Source organism: Colossoma macropomum, unplaced genomic scaffold (assembly GCF_904425465.1).
Source record: "Colossoma macropomum unplaced genomic scaffold, Colossoma_macropomum, whole genome shotgun sequence".
NCBI lineage: Eukaryota > Metazoa > Chordata > Actinopteri > Characiformes > Serrasalmidae > Colossoma > Colossoma macropomum.
In genome coordinates, this window is record NW_023494790.1 from 28356975 (window position 1) to 28384786 (window position 27812).

The 27812-nt window shown below is 37.9% G+C and overlaps 1 long non-coding RNA gene and 1 pseudogene across 1 annotated transcript; both read right to left on the reverse strand.

The window, feature by feature from the left end:
• Positions 1-1408: 1408 nt before the first annotated feature.
• LOC118808956 lies at positions 1409-22439 on the reverse strand (annotated as a pseudogene).
• LOC118809530 lies at positions 12242-13682 on the reverse strand. The gene is made up of 3 exons (XR_005007372.1): positions 13427-13682; positions 13235-13352; positions 12242-12307 (listed from the first exon to the last, which is right to left on the reverse strand). It is a non-coding gene; the product is annotated as an uncharacterized LOC118809530 (long non-coding RNA).
• Positions 22440-27812: the final 5373 nt, after the last annotated feature.

Genomic DNA, 27812 nt, shown 5'->3' on the forward strand with positions numbered 1-27812 from the left:
GTGCACTGCTGGTGACATGTTTAGGCACTAGGCAGGACTTCAACACTCTAAGAAGACTGGGTTCACCTGACATCTACCTACCTTAGACTGCATAAATTCATCCACTGAATTTAGTGAAAATCAAGGAACTAATCAAATATCCAGAATTGTACAAGGCTGAAGTGGGAACCCTCAGGTGAGGTGACATGGCTTTAGGGTAGTTCAATTCCAGAAATACGGGAGTGTCTGGATACTGGATGGAGTTGATTCCAAGAATCAATCAGTTCTATTCCAGAAACGAAGACATAGGGAAGGATATCTGGCAAAATAAGAAGCGCAACATTAATTACATTTATAATACGCCATTACTATTTATGTTATGAATGACAAAGGGTCTCAACATATTAATTTCATGTGCTACTACCTCAGTTGTTCCTCAGGGACACAGAATGTCATTTTAATTAATTGACCTATTAGATCTTAGCAAGGTCTGTCAACTACTTTGAGAGAGTAGACATTGCTTCATTGTAAATCAAACACGACTTGGCCTGTAGTGAGATGTGAAGCTGAATGGCTTATTAGATATTAGCAAGACAATTTGGGGATCTAATTCTAGCAAAATTAACTTAACTAACTGATAGCTAAACTGTTACGTTTCCTGATTCCCCCATGCCAACTTCTTGGTGTTTCAGCACTGGCAGAGATGTTGGATTGTAAGCAACTTTTTTGTTACTAATTGAACATTTAGGTAGGTAAAATACAATCAATCTATTGATGCGTGTGTTGTGACTGGAGAGTGATAGCAGAATATCATACGCTCTGTGAGCATGTAGATGTGGCAGCTTTGAATATCATTGTATAGAATCAAAGCTCAATTCCCAATTGCCTGGCTTCTGAGTCTCCACAGAGGACAATTATTAGCAGTTCAGAAGTATAATATGAAAATCTGTGAGTCTACGAGTTCAGAGGTGGTTAACCAAAATCCTTCTGTTCGTATACAAGCACTTCCTGTTCAGCCGTGCCTGTTGAAGGTTTGGTACTACATGACAGGTTTGGTATTTTGCTATTAAATAGAATCCCCAGATGTTACATCAGTCTCAAAGACGCAACCCCATAATGAGTTACGAGCACTTTCAGTACTTTGTGTAGAGGATTACATCATTCATTTTATTATTTTTTGCCTTGTGGCATGTGTTCTTTGTGGGAAAAAAAGACCTCACAGGTGGTTTATGCTTGGCTTACATTTTAATGGATTACTGATTTACTGATCTACCTCAGCTATTCATGCACAGGGCGGAAGTGATTATCCACTTCACAGTCTTCTACTCAGATTCAGCAGCCTGTGAAATAAATTTAAAAGGAACCATATTACCATGTCTGTGTTTATCAGGCTTTACGAGATTTTGCATTTAAATCAACAAAACCTTACCTATCCAACATCACGGTTCTTGGCTCTCAGCTTGCTGACAAGTGTCTCGGCAATGTCAGCCCACTCCTCAGCATTCTCCAGCTCGTGCTGCACCTTCTTCAGTTTGGACAGGTGAGTGTTGGCCTGCTCTTCCTGTGGAAGTGCACAAAACAGATGAATTACATTCACATTTGTGCATCGTGCTGTATTTACATAATGTTTTTAGTGCTTATTTATCTGCTTACTGATTTTATATTTATTTCTCAAAGACACTTACAGCTTCTTCTGCCTGTTGCTTGTAGGCCCCCACTTTTAGTTCAAGTTTATCGACCAGATCTTGGAGCCTTAAGGCATTCTTTCTGTCCTCCTCAGTCTGTTGATAAAAATATTACTCAAATATGATGTACATTTCCATTTAATCAGCCGAAATAAAAAATAATAATCATATTAACACTACTTATAATTGTATTAAGAAGCTCGGTTAAAAATAAAGGTTTCAAAAATGCGATTTGGAGACATTTTAGACAACTTCTATTTCCCAAATGATCCTTCCAATGAATAGTTCTTTAAAAATCATCTGTTTAAATGATTTATGTGAGTGTGAAGAACTGTAAATATTAAAAAACCTCCACATAATGTAAAGGTTCTATGGTAATTAATGTTTCTAGAACAAAACGTTCAAACTAAGAACTGTTTATATATGACAGAATGTGAGGTAAATTCTGAACCAACCTGATAGATGAGCTCCTTAACTCTTTTCTCGTATTTCTGACACTTTTAACAGCATCTGTGCCACGCCTCTGTTCAGCATCAAGCTCATTCTCCAGTTCACAGACCTGCAAACAAAGAGAGGAAACACAGGAAGCCTTCTGTAACTGATCCAGCATGTTCTCGTATTAGTCTAAAAACACCTACAGTAGTGTGAAAAATTTTCCACCCATCATTTGATTTATTTCCAGTCAAAACATCCATTAAGTACAAGTTATTCACTTTTCAGGAGATATTTAAATTATTCACCTGCGTAAGGAAGAGAAAGTCAAAGAAAAGAAGTGTAACATCAGAGAAGAAACTGAGAAGAAACTCAAGTCCCACTCTTGCTTCAGATCTGAAAGTTGTGAGATGAAAACTCAACACTTTGGGTCTGAAAGGATGTGCATCTGTCAAGAAGCTCTGACTGAGGTAAGAAAATAGTCAAAAGAAGAAAATCTGCAAATCAAACAAAGAAGCTGCTGGTGTTCTCAGAACAATAAAGCTGAGACTACTTGGATTGTGAAGAGCTTAACTTAATGGTCATTTTGAGTGGGAATTAACTAAATGAAGAGTGACATTTGCACAGTTCTGTAGCTCTCCTGTGTCCAGCAGTTCGTACCCTGGCCTCTAGTTTCTGGAGCTGTTTCTTTCCTCCCTTCATGGCCAGGTTTTCAGCTTCATCCAGATAGTGCCTTAACCGATGCCTCCAGGTTCTTCTTCATCCTCTCCAGGTGACCACTGGTGTCCTGCTCTTTCTTCAGCTCCTCTGCCATCATAGCAGCCTGGATTTACATTTGAAAATAACATATAACTTTTTTACTTTTTTACTATTGTTTTTAGTGTTATTCTTATATCTTCTATTTTTTTTCTATTTTTTTTTCTAAGATTATATTAAGATTATATTTGGTGAATGGAGGAACAGCAAAGTAAGAATGTCATTGTACAGTGCAACTGCCTGTTTCTGCTGTGCATATGACGATAAAACGCTTGAATCTTGAATCTATGAGTGAATAGCAACAAGGCTATAGAATGTATTGTTTGTTATTCATCAAGCTGTAATTGACTTTTGCAGTACTCATATCACAGAAGGCTGCAAAATGCAGATCACAAATGTTTTACTGTGTGCTGTGAACATCCTGACCACTCATAGATGATCAAGACATTCACATGATCTAACAAATGCAAATAATTTTGGTCAAAAATAGTGGAGGCTGATTTGTCAACCATGTGACATCAAGGCCTCACCAGTGTGTTTTGATATACTGTAAGGTACACTCTTAAAATAAATGTTATTGGCTTGGACCTATGCTTGTAGGAAAAATCTTTAAATGATACTGTTACTTTATGTGAAGGTGTTTGAAACTTTACACGTCACATTTACAAAAGTACTTCATTAAAGTCAAACTTTACTCCCTGTTAGTTCATGTCCCTGGTCACATTAAAGGCCTAATATAATGGAAAACTGTTTTTATGAAGAGTTTGATGTAGTTTGTGTGCTAAAGTGTGAACATCAAAGCGTACTGTTTCCTCCCCAGCACAAATAGTCCATATATGGAAACTAAGTTGCAAAAACAGCCTGTTTTGAATTCACTGTTTTTGTGACGTCACAAAAACTAACTCATTTACATATCTGCCTATATAGATCATCTGTCTGTTTAGCCTACAGCAGTTTAGCCACACCAATTCATGTTGAGGTTTAAGGAGTGTCTTAGCCTGGATTGTTTTTTAATGAGGCACACTACAGGGCAGCCAATCAAAACAGAGGTTAAGTATATCTTTCTAAAAAGCACGAAAATGAACATTAACAAAACCAGCCTGCTTAATTCTAAGGGATACAGAGACGTTGGAAAATGGTCATGTAAACATGAAGTATGACTGCTTTTTGGTCCATAAAATCACACAAATGTTGCAAATAACATACAATAAAAATGTAGAATATGGGCCCTTTAAGGAACCATAAGCAGTTCTTCTACAGCGTCGCTTCGAGGGACCCTTTTTGGCACCTTTGTTAATAAGAGTGTTTATTGCGATCACGGTACCAAGGAGTGTAATCACTATAGAAAGTTGTCCATATCATGCAGGTGTAGAATAAAGTAATGCTGTCAAAGTACTTGAATGGCTTCGGTTGGTAACTTTGTTGTTTGCTCGTAAGCATTCTTCAGAGCATTCTTCCTGGAATCTGGGGGATAATTTAACCAGTCGGTAGCTCTTTCCGTCTCCAAGCTGTTGGTTTGCCAGAGTATTTGAACAGCAGTAACCATGGGAGTTAGTCATTAGGGCGAGCAGACTTATTGGGCTTTGCTTTGAAATGATTAGCCAGCTTTCATAATGCCTCCAGTCCTGCTGTTCATTTGGCCAAGAGATAGAGCCATGTTCTGTAGCTCTCTCACATGCACAGTAACTAAAAAGTGCATTTAATTTTAATGGTATTAAAATGAGTGCAGAATAAAAAATGAGTGCAAGAAAAAGAGAGAGAATGTAAAACAAGGGTCTTTGAGAGAAAACAATCAAAAAGATTGAAAGTCTTGGAAGGAAGAAGTGGACACATATACTCTGATACGGATGAAAAAACCACACAAGATAAAACAAGTCAAGAGAACAAGACGTTTTAATAGTTTAAAATTAATGATGAATATATACAAAAAGGATTTAATCCTCTTCCCTGTTTTTGTTCGTTTGGAGTTGGATCTGTTTGTAATGCTTTTTCTTCTCTCTAGTGAGTGCTTTTTTTGGCAGTTCCTTTATGCAATCTGATTCCCAAGCAACACATTTGTTGTGTTAAGCCTCTAACAGCACAGAACGTCAAACCTTGTAGTTGAGTAATTTAAGGACGTTGGGTTGCTTAAGGATAATTTATAGGAACTTGCGTCAGTGATGGCTTTCTTTTCCTTTTCCTCCGCATTTCTCGCCTCCTGGATGGCTTCCTCTACCTCTCCTTGGACTTCAGCTTCTTTTTGGCATTGAGCAGGCTGGTGTTCTGAATTGCGGTGATCATTTTTATTAAAAAAGAATAAAAAACAGCTGTGTGAAGTGATTAGTCATACAATGCTGTCCTCAAAGGTGAAGGTAAGAAGATAAAGCAAATGATCTTGACTATTAATACTGACTCAAGACTTGTACAGCGCTCTGAACTCTGCTCAGAGGGTGTCAGTCCAGAGGAAAATGCTCCTAGTACATCTTAATTATATGGTGCAGGGGTAGAATTTGTGTTGTATGTTTATGTGTTTGTTTGTTTATCTGCATGTGTGCAATATTTAAGTACAGTAGCCACAAAATACATGGAACCATATAAATGTAGGTAAACAAAGTTCTACTTACTTCATAATTTTTTTTTAAGACGGGCTTTACACAGTGAAACTTTCATGCAACTTTAGTTGCTTGAAACCTACATAAGTAAATTGCACTTGAAGTGCATGATGTAATGCTTCCTGCAACTCACTTGAAACTTCATGTAACCAAGGACATACTTTCAAACTTTCAATGGATGAGAAAAAAAAAACAAACAGTTGGTTTATGATGGTTTATTGAGTTGTTGAAAAGGAGACACTGATATTATATATTTTATACATGCCTCAGATTCATTAATCATCCAAAGTACATTACACAAGGGGAGACAGAATCAGTCTGCGATGAACGTACGCTTCAAGGACATGATGAGTGAGGCATTGAGTAGGCTATAACTATAACAGCTACTTACACATTCATTTTCAAAGGCTGAACATAAACAAAACAGATAAAAAAACTTAAATACATACATTAAAGAACCCTAGATAAATAAATAAATATCAGATGTAGATACAGAATAAAAGAACAGCAATGTGTTGCATGCAACTTTGTTTTTTATTTGTTTTGTCTCATGATAAATCACAATAACAGCAGGCTAAAGACAGTATAAATAGTGTTGCAAGCAACAGTTCTAACAGCTGTTAGCAGTAGTTAACGCAGCTGATTACCAAAGCATTAGCTTCAAGAAACTCATGTCTGTAGTTTTGACTCTGGTAAGTAACAAAATGAAAAACACAATAGTTGTAAAGTTTGTTATTTAATCTGTTCACCTGATCATGTGATGTACTATTGCCATTTTGATTGGCTGTTTGATAAAATTTGTTTAATGAACTTTGTAGAGAATTTTGTAAGTTTCAAAAGTTGCAGGAGGATTAACATTACGCAACTCAAGTGCAATTTAGTTTCAAGCAAGCAAAGTTGCATGAACATTTCATTGTGTAAAGCCAGCCAGTGGCATTCATGAGCTTGTGTTCATTGATGGGATCATGAAATATTTTGCAATGAAACTGCTCAAGCAATAATGATTTGAACCATTCTACCTCCATTTTGAAGGAATATATTAGCAAAAGAATTACAGCCTCAGAATAGTCTGTTTCCTCACACAATGAACTAAATACATTTTTAAATATGACACAAAAGTCCATACTTTTGGGGCTACTGTATATCAGGCTCATTTGAATTAGAAAAAGTAAATGTTCTTGACCTGAGAGTGCAGGAGGCCCACTCCCTCACTAGTGTCCACCAGCTCCTGCTCAGCCATTTTGCGGCTTCTCTCTGTCTGTTCCAAGCAGCTCTCAGCTCCTCGATTTCAGCCTGCATCAAAGCGTTCTTCCTCTCCACCATCACCACCTGTTCCTTCAGGTCCTCCTGAGTCCTGATGGCCTCATCTAGGTGAATGGTTGTATCCTAGACAAAAGCATCACACAGGTAAATATAGTTTTTGCTCTGGATATTGAAAAAGACTTTCCTTTTTGATTATTGTCTCATTTTCCTCCTTTGATAACCACCTGTATTCCCTACATGCTGTTTACTGTATAAGGCTTTATGACCTTTTATGACCTCTTTAATGGATCTGTTAGCTCTACCTTCAGTTGGCCTTGAATGTTTCTCAGTTGTTTCTGGGCCTCAGCAGCCTGCCGGTTCGCGTGACTCAGCTAGACTTCCATTTTGTTGAGATCTCCATCTTCTTCTTAATTCTCAGGGCATCATTCCTGCTTCTGATCTCAGCATCCAGCGTGGGCTGCATGGATTCGATCGTGCACTGGCTGCCGCGTTTGATCTGTTCCATCTCCTCGTCCTTCTCAGCAAGCTTCTTGCCCACATCAGATCTTACTTGGGTTAGCTCGAGCTGAATATGTGAGGAAAAAGGGGAGCGCAAAACATGAACCACTGATACACACACACACACACACACACACACACACACACACATCATCTAAACCGCTTATCCCTCTGGGTTGCGGTGGGGTGCTGAGGCCTATCCCAGCTGTCATTGGGCAGAAGGCAGGATACGCCCTGGACAGGTCGCCAGTCCATCGCAGGGCAACCACTGATACAGTCACATAGTATTTTGTACACAATGCATTAGCATTTATATGTCTCACCTCGGCTTCCTCTAGAGCAGTCTGAATTCCCATCTTTTCCATGTCCACTTGCTTTTTGGCTTTCTCAAGCTCATGGATGACTTTCCCATTTTCGGCGAGGTCAGCTTGGTGAGCTCGGTTATTTCCTCTAGGAATATGCATACATGTATTACAGACTGAAAAATAAGACTGGACATCCATCCATCCATCCATCCATCCATCATCTAAACCGCTTATCCTTCTGGGTCGCGGTGGGGTGCTGGAGCCTATCCCAGCTGTCATTGGGCGGAAGGCAGGATACACCCTGGACAGGTCGCCAGTCCATCGCAGGGCAGACAGACAGACATACACATTCACACACACACTCACACCTAGGGGCAATTTAGCATGTCCAATCGGCCTGACTGCATGTCTTTGGACTGTGGGAGGAAACCGGAGTACCCGGAGGAAACCCACGCAGACACGGGGAGAACATGCAAACTCCACACAGACATGACCCTGGTCGCCCGGCCGGGAATCGAACCCAGACCATTCTTGCTGTGAGGCGACAGCGCTACCCACTGCGCCACTGTGCCGCCCCAAGACTGGACATGTGAATCATTAAATCAGCTGAACTTACGCTGCAGGTTCTTGTTCTCTTGCCTGAGAGTCTCGAAATGGTCCAGAGCCTCCTCGTTTTTCATTTTGAAAACCTCTATACTGAGTGAATAAGACTCTTTCAGAGCTCCTTCTAACTCCGCTTGACTCTCTTCATACTTTTGCTTCCACTCCGCTAAAACCTGAAATGACTTGAAGCCAGTCCATTACTTTTGTTGTACTCTTTGAAAATTATTTTCAGGGTTCAAATTCTCACCTTGTCAACGTTCCAATGCTTTTTATCAAGGGTTACTGCTTGTGCGTTTGCCCTCTCCACATCAGCCATTAAGTCCTCTTCCTCACCTTGCAGTCTCTGCTTGGTCTTCTCAAGAGAGGAACACTTTGCGTTCACAGCCTCAATTGATTCCTCTGCATCTTGCAAGCGCTGGGCAAGTTTTCTCCTATTAGCAAAGTAAATATCAGCATTTTAAGTATGGTGATGCACATCTTACTGTATACCAAGAATGGACTTTTCCAGAGAGGCAGTTCTGTACTTGGCCTCCTCAAGCTCCTCAGTGTGCTGAATGGCATCAGTCTCATATTTGGTTCTCCACTGAGCCACTTCACTGTTGGCCTTTGACATTCCTCTCTGAATTTCAGATTTGGTCTCCTGCTCCTCATCAAACTGCTCTCGGAGCAGCTCAGCGTCATGGCGAGCGGATTGCAGGGCATGTGCCAGATCATTTTTAGTCTTGAAGAACAACATACAATAAAATAATAATAATAATTTTAAAAGGTTTACATAGCACGTAAGGAAAAACATCTACTGTGGAGTCCCACTAGGTTCAACTTTAGGGCCTTTGTGTGCATCTTTGTATGTAACCTTTCAGTAATGTTATCAGGAAACATGAGACCAATTCTCATAGCTATGATACATGATTATATATTTCCTTTCCTTCTGAAAATTAGGGCTCTAACCAGTTAACCAGTTGTGTGTCAGATATTTCTCAGTGGATGTGTCAAAATGAAATGAATGTCCGAAACCTGGGTGTCATTTTAGATTCTAAGCTGTTTTATCTTGCAAAAAATAACTTTTTATCAAGAAAACTTGTTTACACATTTTTTAGTAGAGATGAGATTATTAGTAAAATTGAATATTGTAAGGCTCTTTTTTATTGGGCTTCTTAAAAAACAAGTACTGCTCTTCTGCAAATACCCAGTGTAAATTACAGAAAAGATGTAGAGTTTTTTTGTTTTTATGCTTCTAAACTGTGGAACTCAATTCCTTCCATTATTGGATAGTCAAGCTCAATACACAGTTTTCATGACATGTAAAAATGCATCTCTTAAACTTAGCTTTTAATTAAAATTCTATCTTTGTTGTATAACCCCATTTCCAAAAAAGTTGGGCCGCTGTGCAAAATGTAAACAAAAAACAAAATGCAATGATGTGCAAAACATTTATCCCCTATATTTAATTGAAAATAGTACAAAGATAACATATAACTTTTTTGGAAATGGGGTTGTATTTATATTTTAAAGTAAAGTTGTTACTAAGCTTTAGATACTAGATCTACTACTACTAGGTCTACTACTACTGCTAACCCAATGCACAGTTGTTATGGGTATTTGGTATATTGGTTATTGGGTAGCAGTGCGATGTCACAGGGGAAGAGGAAAGGCCATATCAAGGACAATTATGTTCTTTTGGACTCCTGGCCAAGAAAGGCTGAGGCTTTGCTGGGGAACAAACTTTTGGGCAATCACTAAACACTAGGTGGTTGCACCCTTGATTCTGATTTTCAACTTGCTGTTGAAGCCTAATTCAAAGAGTACCTTTATTTCTTCCTCCACCTGTCTTTTAAGGTCTTCAATCTGCTGAGTAAAAGGCAGTTTGGCCCTGGACATCTGAGTGATCAAGCCATCTCTCTCTTCCAACTGCTGAGAAAATTCTCCTGTGGAAGGACCATGAGTGGAGTGACATGGTTTTGAAATGTACCCATGAATGAATAATATGAGAAACTGACTCAAAATGTACTGTTCTCAGTTTGAAGTCTTGCTCTTTGAGCACTTATATCATTTAGCTGATGAGTGTTCTCTTCATGCTTGGCCTTGTACTCACTGAGTTGGTCTTCTAGAGCACGACACATTTTCTCATAATTAGCCTGTAAAGCACAAACATTTTTTGCAATGTTTTGTCACTGTTTCAATATTAGTCATTATTAGTATACACCAGTATCTCACTGACGTGGTGGTGGTGTGTTAGTGTGTGTTTTGCTGGTATGAGTGGATCAGACACAGCAGTGCTGCTGGAGTTTTAGTAAGTGGAGCTGATAAAATGGACAATGAGCAAAGAAACAAGGAGGTGGTCATAATGATATGCCTGATTGGTGTATGCATATACAGTCCTGTGCAAAAGTCAGAGACCTCCCTTAACTTATGTAATTCCCAGGCAAAACAGCCAGTAGGCACAAGTTATTGATTTTTTTAGTTGATATTTCTGAGAAGAAAATGAGACTCCTAACACCTGTGACCAGGTAGACCACCAAAACTGTCATAAACAGATAAACAGCACTTAAAGCTTTCATCTTTGAGAGAGAGGAGAAAACCAAGCTCCATTTTTGCTTCAGTATATATATTTCTATAACCTAAGAATAGCTCAACTAGTTTGTTATAAGCCTGGGATTTTAAAGGGTTAAATAAATGAAGGGTGGTCTGCGACTTCTGTGTCAGTAGCACTGCACTGAAATATGTGTTCTTACATAGCTATGTAGACACACTGCTATCTATTTGCTTACTTTTTCAGTCTCTCCTCTATTTGTTGCTTGTTTTTGCATTTTCCAGGTCCATAATGGATAATGGAACTTGACTTAGTTCAAGTTCAGGTCACCCTCAAGCTTTCTCTTTGCTCTCTCAAGATCCATACAGACCTTTTTCTCTTGCTCCAGGGAACCTTCCAGCTGTTGATACACAGAAATGTATTTTTATTTTTAGATCTAATACATATTCTAGCAAAATTAGTCTAGGAAGGAACTGTGTATGAGATGGACCTTCTTTAAAACTCACTTCATCCACTTGTTGTTCAAGTTTGCTCTTGGCTTTTGTCAACGTGTTGACTTTGTCTTCTTCTGCCTGGAGATCATAAAGTGTTTGCTGATGGGCCTCCGCTTTCTTCTCCTTTGATAATTTGGCAATGTTTTCATCTAAGTTGGCCATTTCCTCAGTTAGATTCTTCACCTAAATGATATGAGACACACACAATTCTGAAACCCTGTAATGTCACTATTCAAATTAAAAAAGCTCAATCAACCCCCGGATCAAAGTAACTGCCTTGTTTTCAGTAGCATGCTTCTCCTTTTCCATTTTAGCTAATGTGAGCTCCAGATTGTTGATATCTTTCTTCAGCTCAGGGCACTCATCCTCTAGTTTCCTTTTCTTAGCAGTGAGCTCAGTATTCATCTCCTCTTCATCTTCCAACCTCTCATTTAGCTCTTTCACTTTGGCCTCCATCTGGATCTTATTTTTGATCAGGCCTCTCCTCAGCATCAGACAGGTTCTCCGCTACCTGTGTATGAAAATAAAACCCAGCAGTTATAGATTTTCAGTTACATCATTTCATTTCAGCTCAGTTTGGATTTATTGGTGCTTCAGTCTTTTTCTTCCGAGGAAGTTGGAATGTATTCATCATTGAGGAAAACATCAACGGTATTAGAGCACGTCTTTTTCCACTATTCAACTATGACTCCAAATTCATTAAAAACATACTGTCTTGCATTATCAATAATATGAATAAATCATGTAGAAAATATATATATCACTGCTGTCGGACCAAAACCTCTATTTTTGTCGTTTCTCAGTTTTTGACATAATTTGAAAATGCCTCTTGTCCTTTATATTGTGCATAAATTTCATGAGGAATGGACCAAAAGAAACAGCCCAAAATTACTTGGAAATAAATTCTGGTTCCATTGACTTACATTAAAAGTAAAGTATGCTTTTTTTTGGTTCCGACATTAGTGATGTGTATATATACATACTTATTGACATTCTACAGAGTTGTTAGGGGGTGTAACATGTTAAAAATACATTCTGGACTCTCATCAGGATTTCTTGCCTGAGAATCTCAGCTCCATCATTTACAAGCATAGAAAATTACTTGCCTTGGTGTGCCCAAATTTATACTGGGTATGATCCAGGGATGACACTTGCATTCAGTACTTTGTACCTGTGAACAAGTTGAAAGTTTGAGGTGTAACTGTGCAGTAATTAGCTAGGTGCATCATTATCTGTTATAAAATGATCTCAGTCAAATCCTGCTAGAAATAACCATGCCATAAATATGTCATGGCAGATGTCATATGCTGTCATGAGTTGTTATGGCATGTAACAGAATACAAATACTGAAAATACATTCCTAATACAGAAATTAAGCATCTGGATAAGGAGAACATTATAGGACTGCTTAATCACTACGCTGAAAAAATAAAAAATACAATCAATTCTAGTTTATTCACTACTTTAAATAAAACAGCACATGGCATGTGAAGACGTACTCTAAAGAAGAACTCGGTAAACAGCTTCTTTACAAACCCTGACGTTCATGCTAAAGCCTGAGTAGACTGATAATTCGCTGTAATGAGTCAGGTATTAATCTTAGTGTTACTGAGCTCTGCTAAAGCCTGAGTAGACTGATAAATCAATTAATGTGATGATCAGTTATTAATCTTAGTGTTACTGAGCTCTGCTAAAGCCTGAGTAGACTGATAAATCAATGTGATGATCAGTTATTAATCTTAGTGTTACTGAGCTCTGCTAAAGCCTGAGCAGACTGATAAATTAATGTGATGATCAGTTATTACTCTTAGTGTTACTGAGCTCTGCTAAAGCCTGAGTAGACTGATAAATCAATGTGATGACCAGTTATCAGTCTCAGTGCTAGTGAACTCTGCTAAAGACTGAGTAGTCAATGTCATGTTACCATTACTGGCGATTGTACTGACAGATGCCACAGTGTTTGATGTCCTGATGGCAAGCTACAGTACACTTAACATGCAACATAAGCTGTCATGACTGCATTATTGACTGTGTTCATCTATCATATATGATATTAATTCTGTACTGTCAAGATTTAAACAAGTAATCAGAATGTTACCTTTGTGTAAAGTCTCCATACAGAATCCTGCTTGGGAAACCCTTCCTGCAGATTCTGATTGCCTCTAACACACCGTTGCACCTCAACTGATGGATGACCAGATGATTCTCCATAACACCTGTGGTATTACAATGGCATTATGAACAATTCACACGAAATTCAACAAAGGCAGAGCTATTAAACTGCATTTACCTGTTTTAGTCTCACTAGGGATAATGCATCTTACAGAATGTGGATGAGTGCTTCTCAAGCTGGTCATCAGCTTCCCAAGGTTTTCCTGAAGAGCAGACTGGCTTGTGTGATCATTTCCAAAACTAAAAAGCTTATATAAAATAAGCACAAAAACTTTGAGCTTCACTAATCACCCTGAAGAGAGCTGACACTGAAAGAAGAGCATTTCTTCTTCGCTGCTTTCTTTCCACCAGGTCCACCACCTCCTCCAGTACTACTCTCTACAAAGCAGCAACGGTTATCCATGCATGAAGACAAGAAGGCTTTTAAGAAGGACTGATATAGATATAAAGGTTGCAAATTGCGTAGACGAGCGTACCTTCTGCAGAGGCATAACTGGAGTAAAGGAAAGCCAGCAATTTCAAAGCAGACTTTTGATAGAGCTGCACCACAGTTTCATTCAGAGGATCTTTATTCTTCTGATATTGTAGTCTACAGTGCCAGCATAGTGGACTAGGGAGAAGTGAGCCTCGGCCTTGACTTTAACAAGCTAAGGCTTCTGAAAAATGCTTGACTTGCTAAGATGCTGATCGTAGAGCTTGTTCTTAAAGGTAGTATCAGATGCCTTAGGGAACATGCACTCCTCCTCAAAAATGGAGAAGATACCCATTGGCTGCAAATTGATACATGATGCTTTTACACGAAAACATTGAGTAGTGTGCTTTGATGGTATCAGATTTTTTATCTTTTCATCTTTTTTTTCATCTTTTCACTCAGCAGCCTAAACAGTTCTTACCTTCTCAATAAGCTCAATGCATGCAGCCAGATCCATTCCAAAGTCAATGAACTCCCACTCGATTCCATCTTTTTTATATTCTTCTTGCTCAAGCACAAACATGTGGTGGTTGAAAAACAGTTGTTGTTGCAGTTTTTCATTGGTGAAGTTGATGCAAAGCTGCTCCAGACTGTTGAACTGTAGGTAATATTATTTCCAAAAAATTCACAAGTAATCAAGGTCAGTAGTCATATTTATGGATATGTGTAGCACTCTGTTATGTTCAGCTTCGTTAGACCATGGTAATAACACTTATGTCAAATATTGCAAATCCAGAGATGTCAAGGACACCAATGAAGAACTGCTTGGTTGCTTTGTGTCCAACATCCGATTGATCTGAAGGACCATCCACAGGAACATCTTCTCATAGACTGACTTTGCCAGAGCTCCAGTTGAGTTATAAACCTTCAAAAAGACATTTGCATTTCATTCGTTTTATATCAAAATCTATACCTTTACTATTTGCAAACATTAGCTGCCCTTTATATTGTTTGAAAAATTATGATGAATGAACCAATAGAAACAGTCCAGAATTGTAGCAAAATCTTGTTAAAACTAGTTACATTAGAAGTTAGGAATGCCCTGAAAAGTTACCACAATGGAGATTTGCTCCAGCTGTGACAATGTACTGTGTTCATGATTGTGGCTGGGACAATTAATACTTTTGAAAACATTATATATCAGGACACAATTATTCAAAAAATATAGTTTTTTTTTTTTTTTAATTTAAAATCAATATATCTAGGACTGTTTCCAGTTGCGCCAGTGGAGGTGACAAAGCATTAAGCAGGACGACTAAACATTCCCGTCAGGCACAGGAGAAAAATTGTATCTATTTTTTCTTCATTTTTCTCTTCATCTGTTTCTGGCAGCAGTAAGGCAAAATTTTGACTTACTATGTCAAGATGATGACTTATTTTCTTACATTTTTTAAATAAATATCTTAAATCAAAGACTTATTTTTTTTTACAAAATTTTGGCGTAATATCTCAAAATAATGCCTTTTTTTAAAAAAAAATAATGACTAATAGACAAATGACTTTGTTTCAACTTAAATCTCAAGAAAATAGGTTATTTGTTTGATATTTGTTTGACACAGTAGGCCGATATTTTGCTAATGGAAACAGAGAAGGAGAATAAAAACAATTACTGCCAGAATTTTAAAATACATAACACTATTTTTTCACAGTAAAATACTGCATTTGTCACTTTATTGTCAAATCAACTCATCATAAGACATGTTCTGTATTAACACAGAAAATTACTTTAATTGATGTTCAACTGCTGAATGTTTTTTTTCTGACAGTTTAGATTTTGATGATTTAAAGATTTTTATAGTTTTTTTGCTTTATTTTTTTCTAGAATACTGAGATACTGACAAAAATGTTATTGTTAATTGGTACTGGCAGATGTAAGATTTTAGTCATGTTTGTTCGAAATTATAAGCAAGTTAAAATCTCTGAACAATGTGTATTTGCATTTTAAAAATGTACATTTGAGAAAATATTTCTGTGCATACACAGCACTGTTGTTCTATTAACATATTTATAGGTCTGGTAAAATTAAAAGTCTTTATTATACATGACTAGCTACTGAGCATTACTTTTACACTTGTTATGTAAAAGTGCACAGAATACAGATGATTCGCAGAAATCTTGTGGTCCAGGTGGTTGTGAAGTCACAGTATAAGTTACACAGTGTAGGGAATTCAAAAAGCAAAATACTGTCACATACCATTTTCTTAGTGTGGCAGATGCCACATCAGTGTGACATTTACTCTTGCCGTGGCTTACAAGGCATTTATTCTATCAATTTTGTGGCTGTTACTGATATTTTTCAACAAATAATCCTAGTAATCCTAGTCTTATACATAATTAACTGCATTAATATTTGACCTCAATACGTTCAAGATTATACCGCTGGACTGTATGTCCCTTGATGACATACTCATTTCTAACCTTCAGTCTGGGATAACACGGAGCTTTCAGCAGGTCTGCAGAGTTTAGACCCATGAGGTAAGCTGCTTTTATCAGCATCTGTGATATAACAGACACCGTGCAGGTCAGTGTCTGGAATCCTCCAGTGTTTCTTCTACAAACTTCAAAGATTTTTTTACCCTCTGAGCCATCAGGCTCAGCCTGCTCCTCTCTCTGCTTCTGCTTAAACTTCATGTTGCCATAATGCGGCACAGCACCGGTCAGTTTATACATGCCGATTTTCTCTTCTGCTGTGAAACCAAGGATGTCCACAGCACTCTAGGTGAATGTGAATGAAGAAACAGAAAAAATAATTAGGGCAAAATTTCTTAGGGCAGGTTAATATGATTAATTCATAGAAAGACGTCTGCTCACATCTGTGGCCAGAAGTTCTTCACTGTCATTAATGCTGGCAACACTCATCTCCCCTTGACTTACGAATGGATAGTCAAAAGGATTGGTTGTGATGAGAAGTGTCTCTAGGACAAACAAACGTACCATTTGTTAGAAGATATTAGGGGTGGGCAACATGGCAATATATTTTCAGAGTAATAAATTATGCAAAGATATGTTTTTTTTCTGAGCAAATAGTGGATATAGTCAGTACTTAAACCACACTCGAATAGGTATGCACTAATATTTCAGCCACTGCCACAAAAAGTGGCACTTTAGATTTTTAACTCAAAGAGAAAAAAGGCCAAAGGATATGGCTTAAAAAATAAACAAAAGATTAAATTGGCCTACAACCCAGTGCCAAAACCTAACACTTAACAAACAACATTAATTATAATAAAAAAGAAAAACGCTATTGGTGCTTTCTGTCTATTCCACCTTATCAAACTTGCATATCATGTACTCACTCCCCATTCACAGGTCAGCGCTCGTACGTTCAAACGGTTTGAGCAGCAACAGATCAACAGTGAAAATGTTGATCATGTAAACTATTTGGTTTCTATGAAAGACACTAGATAAGCGATTTGTAGTCACTGTTCATGCCGAGCAGGGCCGGCATGGGGGGGCAATAAGAAAGTTTTCAAGGGTTTTGCCACTTCCACCTCCAAAATGGCAACAAGAGAAGGCAAAAACCTTCTTTATACTTTACCTTCTTTATATACACATATATATTTTAGGAAGTCTGCTAACAAAGTAAGATAATTTGACTTACTAAAATTGCATAAAACAAGTGAAAAATATCAAGAAATAAGAGATAACCTTATAAAAAGCTTACAACATTCTCAATGTGAGAAATATCAGATTTATCAAATCAATTTAATACAATTTTACTTTGCAAGATTCCACTTTTTGCAGTGTTAATCTTAATGTACTTGAAACATCTACTGTGTGTCTATATTATCTACAAAACCACAAATATCGGATCAGATTCAGTATCTACAGATACTGACAAAGAACTGTAATTTGGGTCTTTTGGTAGAGGTATGGGGTCCAGCCAACAGAACTTTTCAGGGACCCAGCCATGTCTTTGTGCAGGCCTGATACAACACTCAAAGATTTCTCCACTACAGATCTGATATGCCACTTGAAAACTTGACATTCTATATGCATGCTATATGCCGAATACAGCAAAATAACAGAAGCCTTGCTAGCGCACAAATGCCAAAATCCAAAGTATGACCAAAAAAATAGAATTCCCTTGGATGACCAATTGTTGACTGTTGTGGAGGATGCTGGACTTCACAGGCAAGCTTGTGTTATTTTAATTGCTTTTATTTACTGTCAGCTGATATTTTGGCCTTTTTTTTGGTTACCAGCCAAGTATGTCCTGAATTTCAGGTTTGGCCAAGAATTTTCATTTCAGTGCATCATTACTGAGCAAACACATGTGCCATAAAAACAGAGTATAATTTATCCTCTTTAAGTGGATTTAGATACACTGAATAAAATCATTGTAGTCAAGGTTTGATAATATATCTTACATGTTGCACTGCTGATGCTTTCTGTCTATTCCAACTTATTTATCCTCAGAAAAACTAAATATTGTGATATTGTGTATCTCAAAAGTATGCTCAAGTATTATGATTTTGGATTATAGCCATACCGGCATGGTGGCGCAGTGGGTAGCGCTGTCGCCTCACAGCAATAATGGCCTGGGTTCGATTCCCGGTCGGGTGACCAGGGCCATTTCTGTGTGGAGTTTGCACGTTCTCCCCGTGTCTGTTTGGGTTTCCTCCAGGTACTCCGGTTTCCTCCCACAGTCCAAAGACATGCAGTCAGGCTGATTGGGCATGCTAAAATTGCTCCTAGGTGTGAATGTGTGTGTCTGTCTGTCTGCCCTGCGATGGACTGGCGACCTGTCCAGGGTGTATCCTGCTTTCCGCCCAATGACAGCTGGGATAGGCTCCAGCACCCCACTGCGACCCAGAAGGATAAGCGGTTTAGATGATGTATGTATTACCATACCACCCAGTCCTAGGAGATACCAGAAAGATCTTGTGCTACATCCTTAATCAATAGAATGAAAACAGTCAATGCAACAGATGTTAGTGGAATCATTTACCTTCTTATTTCTTATTGGACATGATCTGATAAAAGATGTGATAACTTCTTTCTGCAGACAGTTGGAATGTGACTCTTGACTTTTCCAGCAAGTCTGGGAAATGAAACAGCACTGAGTCATACTGAAAGATCATTATATACTCAGAAAATTTGAAGAAAGAAAGAAAACCAACAACGTACAAGTCTCAATATCAGTGGAAGCCAGTTGTCCTGTGGTTCCAAAGTGAATTCTGATGAATTTCCCCTGGAAAAGATTTGATATGATTAAGAAGAGGTTGAATAGCTATGCTGAGAGAACAATATATCAGAGCCTTGTAGACTCCAACTTATCCTCTGATAGGTGTCAAACCAGCTCACAAAGCGAGAGGAGTTGTCATTCCTGACAGTCTTGGCATTACCAAAGGCCTCTAGCAGATGGTTAGCGGAGATGATCCGATCCTCCAGCGTACCCTGCAGAAGACATGAGTCCAGAAACTCATCTCTCATGAATAAATCTGAATATGAAGTCTGCTGTTTTTGATGCTCTGACCTGCATTTTTCCAGAAGTGGAAGGCTCTTTCTTCTTGTCTCCTGATACTGCAATTGTTGCAAAGTACTGGATGACACATTTTGTGTCCACAGTCTTTCCTGCCCCAGATTCTCCACTTAAAGCAACATAAATCAAAGTAACATTAGAATGATCTCTCCTTAATGAGGTATCCACATTGTATATCATCACTGTCACTCTTGAAAATAAAGGTTTCCAAAGGTTCTCAGAGTGAATCCATGGTTCTACAAAAAAACCCAAAAGTCCTTAATTGGGATAGAACCTTTACATTATGTGGAGATTCTTTAAACTATAAACTGGTTGCTCGCACATCTCATCTCAACCAAAACTGGTTCTTAAATGCATTACTCCAGCACCATTTTTTGCACCTTTATTTTTAAGAATGTATCAAAACCTCCTTCCTTTACATTGTGAGAACATTTCAAATTCTATTTATCGGTCATGGACCAACAAAATGGTCCTAGTGTTTAGGAATCAAATCTTGTTACATATATTAAAGTAGTTTTCCTTCACCATTTTGGAATTTTTGTTATGACAGTGACAAAATACATGTATTTTATTAAGGCTTTATTAAGCATACATTAATAGAGAATGCCTCTACAGTTTGTCGTCAATTTGGCGCTCTTTACATACGTGATCAAAATTGACTGGTTTTCCCTATCTGTATGGAAAACTAAAAGTTCATTGAAATTAGTTTATTTTAATAAGGTGATTGAGTCCTTTAAATACAAATCATACTTTTATTTTCAGATATTATGAAAAGGGCTGTCATAATTATCACCTGGTCGCAATTACATAAGCTGACCACAATTATTGTTGTTTGCTTCCACAATCATGTGTTATTGTTGCAACAAACAGCAGACAGAAATATTTGTTCATTTCATATTTAGCTCTGTCTTTCATCAGTTACTGAGTACTGACAACTGGGATCAATGCCGGAGTGGGGAATCCAGAGAATTGGGAGAGTTTCCAGTGGGCTGGTGGTGCTTTGGTCCAGCTACTGTGGGCTTGTGTATAAACTCATGCACATAAGCACAGGAACGCTCAGACGAACTATAAATGTTACATCCAAGTGTATATCTGTAGTAATTTAGGGGTTAAAACAGCAGGCTCCACCTCAAGTGCTACAGCCCACGTTACAGATTGCAAATGAGATAAGATGAAGCTAAAGTTAGCTTATTGTCATTTCCCATTCCAGCTTAAAAGATGTATCAGTTACACTCAGACACCTGTATGGGTGCTAGCACGTAACTGCTGCACTATTAAAGGTGAAGTGGAGGTTTGAATAAGGGGCTAACATCAGCCTTGAGACATTAGTGTAAAATATGAGCAATGGTGTGGATCTGACAGGACCTTAACGTACTTATCTATCATTAGTTTGCTGCACACTGACTGCCATGATTATGTCACATTTAAGACAAAAGCATTCACTAGTTTTCATTTGATCACTATCTAGCCACCTTGGTTATCTAAGTGTAGCACATAAATAACATATAAGAGTAAGAAATAAAGAAGATGGAAATGCACAGGTTTTAGAAAAAGTTATGTTGCATGAAGGCAATGCTGCGTGTGTGTAGTTAGAGTTAGAGTTTGGGGTGGGCTAGTCTGTATCATGTAACTCCCGATCTAAAAGCAAGTCCCACTCTGGCCCTAGCTAGGATGCATGACAGCTAATCAGCCAATTTGGCCAATTTAGTCTTGTACTTCAATTGTTGCATACAACAAACAAGTGTGAGACAGATTATGTGAGACATAATTTGTGAGCTTAGATCATGACAGGCCTAACTGAAAAGCTGAACATATAATTTCAAAACTGGATTGGGTCAGAGTGATAGTTTCTCTGAAAGTGTAAAGGAATTTACCAGTGAGCATAAACTGATAGGCATTATCAGAGAGGGAGAAAATGTGGGGTGGTGCCTCCTGGCGCTCCTTGCCTCTGTAGGCAACTACCACCTCTTGATTGTACACTGGAAGCCACTTGTGGGGGTTTACAGTGACGCCGAATGAGCCAGAGTAGGTCTGTAACATACATTCAACTTTCAGCTGTCATTCCTCAATCTTATTTCAGATAATAATACTGATAAATGTCTTGTAAATAAAACAAGTCTACTTCAATGGTCTTACATAAATCATCCATGCTGCATAACGCTCTTTGAGGTTGTACAGCACAGACGCTTCATTGAGGTGAGTCATCATGGCCATATCTTCAATCTTATAAAACTTTGGTGGGTTCATTGGGAACACCTGGTCATCCTTCACAGTGACGGTCTAACGGAGAGAACAACACTGGAGCGGTTAATGTTTGCACAGTATAGTTGAGAATCACTGAACATATTATATTCATAATATTCATTGTTTTATTTAATAATTATATACAGTGTCAGTTGAAATATTACAAACTAGAAACTAGAGGTTATTTTTAAATGATGAACAACACAGGCCTACTGTAATGTTTTCAAACTGCCACTAACAGAACAGCTCAACACATTTCAGGGTACAGCGCTAACTGCCAATTCTGTAATGTCAGATAACAGACACATGTGTTAGCTAACATCAAATATTCAAGACTGTGGGAAGGTCATTCCACCCACCCAGAGACAGCAAGGCCAATTTTATTCTCTCAGACTCCTAGTCACATTTACATTGACATTTATGGCATTTGACAGAGTCTCTTATCCAGAGTGTCTTATAATTTGATCATTTTTACATTGGTAGGCGAAGGCAGTGTTAGGAGTCTTGCCCAAGGAATCCTATTGGTATAGCCACGGATGGCTGTGGCAATGGCAAACTGCCAACAAAGTTACTAGCATCAAGTTAGCATCATTTTAAATGTTCATCCACATCAAAATTGGCTTCATATTATTGAAAACAGACATTCCAAACTGGTGAACATTAGTGAACATGTTCATGTACATACAAAGGCCATAAGCACTCTTTAATACCAATCAGTGCTCTTACCTGGCCTGACTCAGTCTTTACAGTGGCCTTGCCACCGTCTTTGCTCTGGAACATGCCTTTGACATACAGCTCTTTTGGATCAGCCACTAACACAGCTGTTTTGGCATCAAAAGTCTTGTTCTGAACCTCAACACTTTCCCTCTATGGCTTTCGCAGATATGGTGCTGCCTCCCCGAACACAGCCATTTCAGCATCGGTACTCATGGCTGCAGTGTTCTGTAGAGAGAACACAAGACAACAACACCTTTTAGGACATTTTCTGAAATGCTTTAGAGAAGCCGTTATTTAGTGGAGCTCATGGCTTAATAGTTAATGTACCGTAACTATTAGTATTAACTAAATTAATACTATACTAAAGTTAAACCCCTTATAAAAACACTTCAGTTCAAAAATAAGGGTACCAGAAAGAGTTCCTTGTGTGATGCTGTAAAAGAACCACTTTTGGTTACCTAAAAAAATGTAAGTGAATGATTCTTTAGATAACAGTTTTTGCAAACAATGCAAGAATGTGAAGAACCTTTTTACATTGTTATGAATCTTTCCATACACTGAAAAAGAGCTCTGACTACACTTGATTAAAAAATGTACATCAGTTCCATATGAATAAAATATACATCAACACAATTTTTTCTTTCACTTCACTCAATTTTGGCAAGAATTGAGTTGATGTATATGGTGGCCTAGAGGACCCAACATAAAATAAAAAACGAGCTGCAAAACTCAGAAAGCACTTTCATCAAAATGACAACGTGGGCGCTGCATTTCCTAAGCGCGCTGCAAATACAGAAACACATACAACTTCAGAAACGCTGATAAGCCAGTCACTACACAATAGAAGTTTTTCTGGAGGACACTCAGAGACTTTTAGACTTCACCGGTAAAAGCTGACTTGTATTTGAGTAGATTACTGCTATTACAGTATCGTAATGGTTATTAGCTGTAGAGTGTAACTTAACTGTAAATGTTTACCTAGTAATACCAAATGACTACCACAGTACAGCTGTGACATGTCAGACAGCAAACTAGCCAGCCAGGTTAACCATGAACTTGGGATGTAAGTGTCCACGGTCTTCTCTACTTCTGACCGTGATTCTCTGTCACAGATATTCCATCCCATTTGAGCCCTTTTGAGTCTTCCTGAGACATTTCCGTTGTGTTGTGACTGGCTTTGCAGCGTTTCTGAAGTTTCATGTGTTTCTGTATTTACAGCACGTTTATGAAACAAAGCGTGCGTGGCGTCATTTTGATGGAAGTGTTTTCTGTGTTTTGCAGCTCGTTTTTATTTGCAGTTTATTGGGTCTTCTCGGCCACCGTACATGTAATATATTATATTTATATGGAACTGATGTACATATTTGAATCAAGCCAATTTTTTGTCTATGTAATGTAAAAGTTGCAGAAAGAACAATTAAACTGGTATAGAACCTTTATATCATGTCACGGTTCCTTTAAGGGGAATTCCACCAATTTTTTTTAAATTCATCTATAATTAAATGATTAAGCTGTATACAAAGTCACTCAGAGTGGTTTGATGTGAAACTCTGTTTTAGAAAAACTTAAAAGTGAGAATTGTTCACAGTGGTGGTGATAGGAACATTACAAAAAAAGAAACATATTTTGGATAATATATATAAAATAATAACAATACACAAATCAGAGTCAATACGTTTCTCTACACTGAACCACTTCACATTAAACCACTCTGAATTACTCCTGGTCAAGCTTTCAAAATGGACTTTGCAGCCACAAATCTCTTTTCAAAACAAGCAGCTCCTCTATGGCATCACTCAAAGAACTCTTTGTGGTACTTTTAAAAGAGTAGATAACCTTATAATTGATAGTGGTTACGAAACAATAAATAAACTGAACAATTAAGTAATAAGATTAGGATTCAACGGGTTAAAAAGCTCACCTCTCCTCCCTCTAATATCTCTTCCGTCCAATGATTCAGCTTCAATTTGCTGTAAAAGAATGGTTTTAAAATGATTTAGTAGGATTCATTAAGCCCATTAAGGAAGACAATATGAAAACTCAAGTGATAAACGGCTAAATCATGTACAAGTAACTCAAAGACCGAGGCTCAGCAGAGGACTGGTACTGGTGACACCGACTGGCCTCTTTTATAAAGATCCTTTTGGCTCCTGTTAAAACTGAATACCTATATTTGGATGAAATTTTCCTCTGATAGGGTGGGGTGGTATGCCCCATAAACAATGTCTCTGTCTTGCCAGGGAAGAATGATCCATCCTAGAGACATGCCCTTGGGCCTTTCTTTGATGCTGTGTCCAACACTAAGCACCATAGATCTTAGACTATATATATCTCTGCATCCAAATTTACACTCAATCGACACTTCAGTAACAGTTGGCATTCATTAGCATGGGGAGGCCGCACTGTAGTGTTATCCATGTTATGAAGCACATAGGTATGTACATACATGCATACAAAGAACTGTTAGAACAGTTTTGATCTTTGCTGCTGGTACAGCTATACTCCATCAGCATTTATTCATTCATTTTCACCAGAGTTTCACCATGTTTTACCACTTATGACATGACATTAATGGCATCGTTCAATGGCACAGTTTGCTTTAGCTCCTTGAAGTCTTCTATGGCTGATAATTGCTTAATCTCTCAGAATACATTAACAAGCCTAACCGACCATGGGTTCAATTGGAATTCCAGTGGCTCTCTTATGAAGCCGTAGAGATGTGACAGCATGTCTATGAATCAACCTTCAAAAGCTTTAGCTCTCAGTGTCTGTGAGTGTTCTTGAGTTTGAAAGTTTGAAAGGATTTAGAAAAGGCATCATGAAAGAGGACAGGTGCCAGAAGTAGAGGCTAAATTTTCTATTATAAAATGGATAGTCCCTATCTTAAAATCCGATTGTCTGAGCCGTGTCGTAAATATTTGGGTACAGTACACAATATAAGTAAAAAACTTCCCTGTGCTGTTAATGGAACGATCTTTAACCGTAACGCTGCTTGCAAGGACCAAGAGTGTGAAGAAGTAAGATTATCTTTTGTCTGAAATGAGGAGCTGATAACTCATTTTCTTAGCTAAAACTAAGCTGATCAGCTAGCCAACAGGTTAAAAGATAGCTAGCAGGCTAAACATCTGCTCCACTACTATCACAGACTTTAAATTAAAGTACTTACTATATGATTTGCTGTAAAAGTGCAACATTAAAGACTAAAGGATGTGTCACTTGAATGTCTTATATGTTTCAAATGTCCGTCTCTTAGTCAGATCTGCCAGTGCACTATTTGTCCAGCATGGACGTGACTAAATCCCAAATCACAACACTGTTTGGGTGCAGGAGCCAGTATTTACATTCCTATGTAGTGCACAATGTATAAGATTCAGCCGCACCATGGGAAAAGGGATGCACACATAGTTTTGTATTAATAAGACTGTAAATCACACAGAAGTGCTAACAGAAATTCACATTGGTAATTTGGTGAGCAAAAGTATTTTGAATTAAAGCGTGCTATATTATGACATGATCTTTGTTATATGACAAAAAAGTTTAAAAGTTCATGAAACGACGGCAATCTGAACGTTCTTGTTCTCTTTCAGTGGTCTATGGTTGGTTGATCACATATTCTAAAGGAACTCTATTTCTTGGTGGAACAATTTATCTCTATTATTAGAAACCTGAGCCAGATGAGGCAAGAAAAGATCAGCAACTATGAGGAAAGCATAATCCAGTTGTGTCTTCTCCCAGGTTCGTAATGAGACTGGGCACTCTGTCTATCAAACATAACAATCTGTTTGTGCTTATATAACACTATAATATTTGAAGACTATGCTATCAAACCTACCAGCATAAACAAACAGCACATACATGTATTTCCATACTAGCAAATGATTGCCCTCATAGAAAGGTCAAGAAGCTACAAGAACAAAATAATAAAACATGAGACAGATTCACATCACTGTCTGTTAATCTTTTCTGCAACAGATGCAAAGAGCTCATGGCTTATGGGCTAATGTCAAGTCAAATGCCAAACTCGGGTTGCCTAAATAAAGCAGAGCTAAACAGTCAGAAGAATTAGCTACAAGCCACCTAGAAATATCTTTGAGAAACGGTGTGGGTTGTGTGTGATAACGTATTGCTGGTGGAGTAATTAAATCAGTACAGCTACTCCTGTAATCCTTATTACTTACCTAGCTTTCAAACAATTCAAACAATAGACGTTCCACTGGCTAATAACCTACAGTGTGAAGTTCAGTGTTCATAAAGTTAAGCAAAGCAAGATCAGAAATCTAAACACGTTTGTCTCACCATTTAACAGTTTGAAAGCTGCCGTTGTTGGTTTTGGAATATTTTATGATTGTTGCAGGTAATTACAGATTCAGGATGCTGTTGTTCCGTTACACCATCACCTTCTCTCTGGTCTTCTCTTCCCTTAAAATCCCAAGCTTGTTACATCCTAAAGCTTATTACTCAGTATCTACGTGTAAAACAATGCAAATCGGCTGAACGCATTTGGTTTGTAAATTTATTTGTAAAATACTACAATATTATTACTACACTGTAAAAAAGTCTTGCTGCAGGGGTGCCAGACAAAAGCTGTTATTTAATCATAAAAGTAGGTTTTCTCACTGATGGCAAAAATCTGTAAATTTATAGTCATGTAACTTCTTAGAAATTGAACACTTAACACTGTAATTGAACACTTTTTACAAGTTCAACTAGTTATTCTGACATTCATTTCACCATAATAATATTAACAACCATTAAAATAAACACAAATGTCTGTGAAATAAAAGTGATCATTTGTTTTTGTGAATTTACATTCTATTTCTGTAAATTAACAACAGCAGTGTTAAAATACAATGTATTTATGGCTACTACTAGCAATAATAATAATAATAATAATAATAATAATAATAATAATAATAATAATAATAATAATAATAATAATAATAATAATACATTGATTCATATTGCGGGCGGCACAGTGGCGCAGTGGGTAGCGCTGTCGCCTCACAGCAAGAATGGCCTGGGTTCGATTCCCGGCCGAGCGACCAGGGTCATTTCTGTGTGGAGTTTGCCTGTTCTCCCCGTGTCTGTGTGGGTTTCCTCCGGGTACTCCGGTTTCCTCCCACAGTCCAAAGACATGCAGTCAGGCCAATTGGACATGCTGAATCGCCCCTAGGTGTGAGTGTGAATGTATATGTCTGTCTGTCTGCCCTGCGATGGACTGGTGACCTGTCCAGGGTGTATCCTGCCTTCCGCCCAATGACAGCTGGGATAGGCTCCAGCACCCCACCGTGACCCAGAAGGATAAGCGGTTTAGATGATGGATGGATGATTCATATGGCACATTTGATTCATTTTCTGCAGATTTTAGTGCATAATTTCTATTTATTTGCTTAGTTTAACATGTTGGAAACAAAAAAAAAAAAACATAAAATAGAATGTGCTGTAACTTTTGCACAGGCCACAATTTATGTTTTTTTTTATTTTTTTCCAATCTGTTAAATTCAGCAAATAAACAGTATTTTTTTATGTACAATTACAAGAAGATACAATGAGTAAAGATATGCAGTATGAAATGGGGGCCAGGGG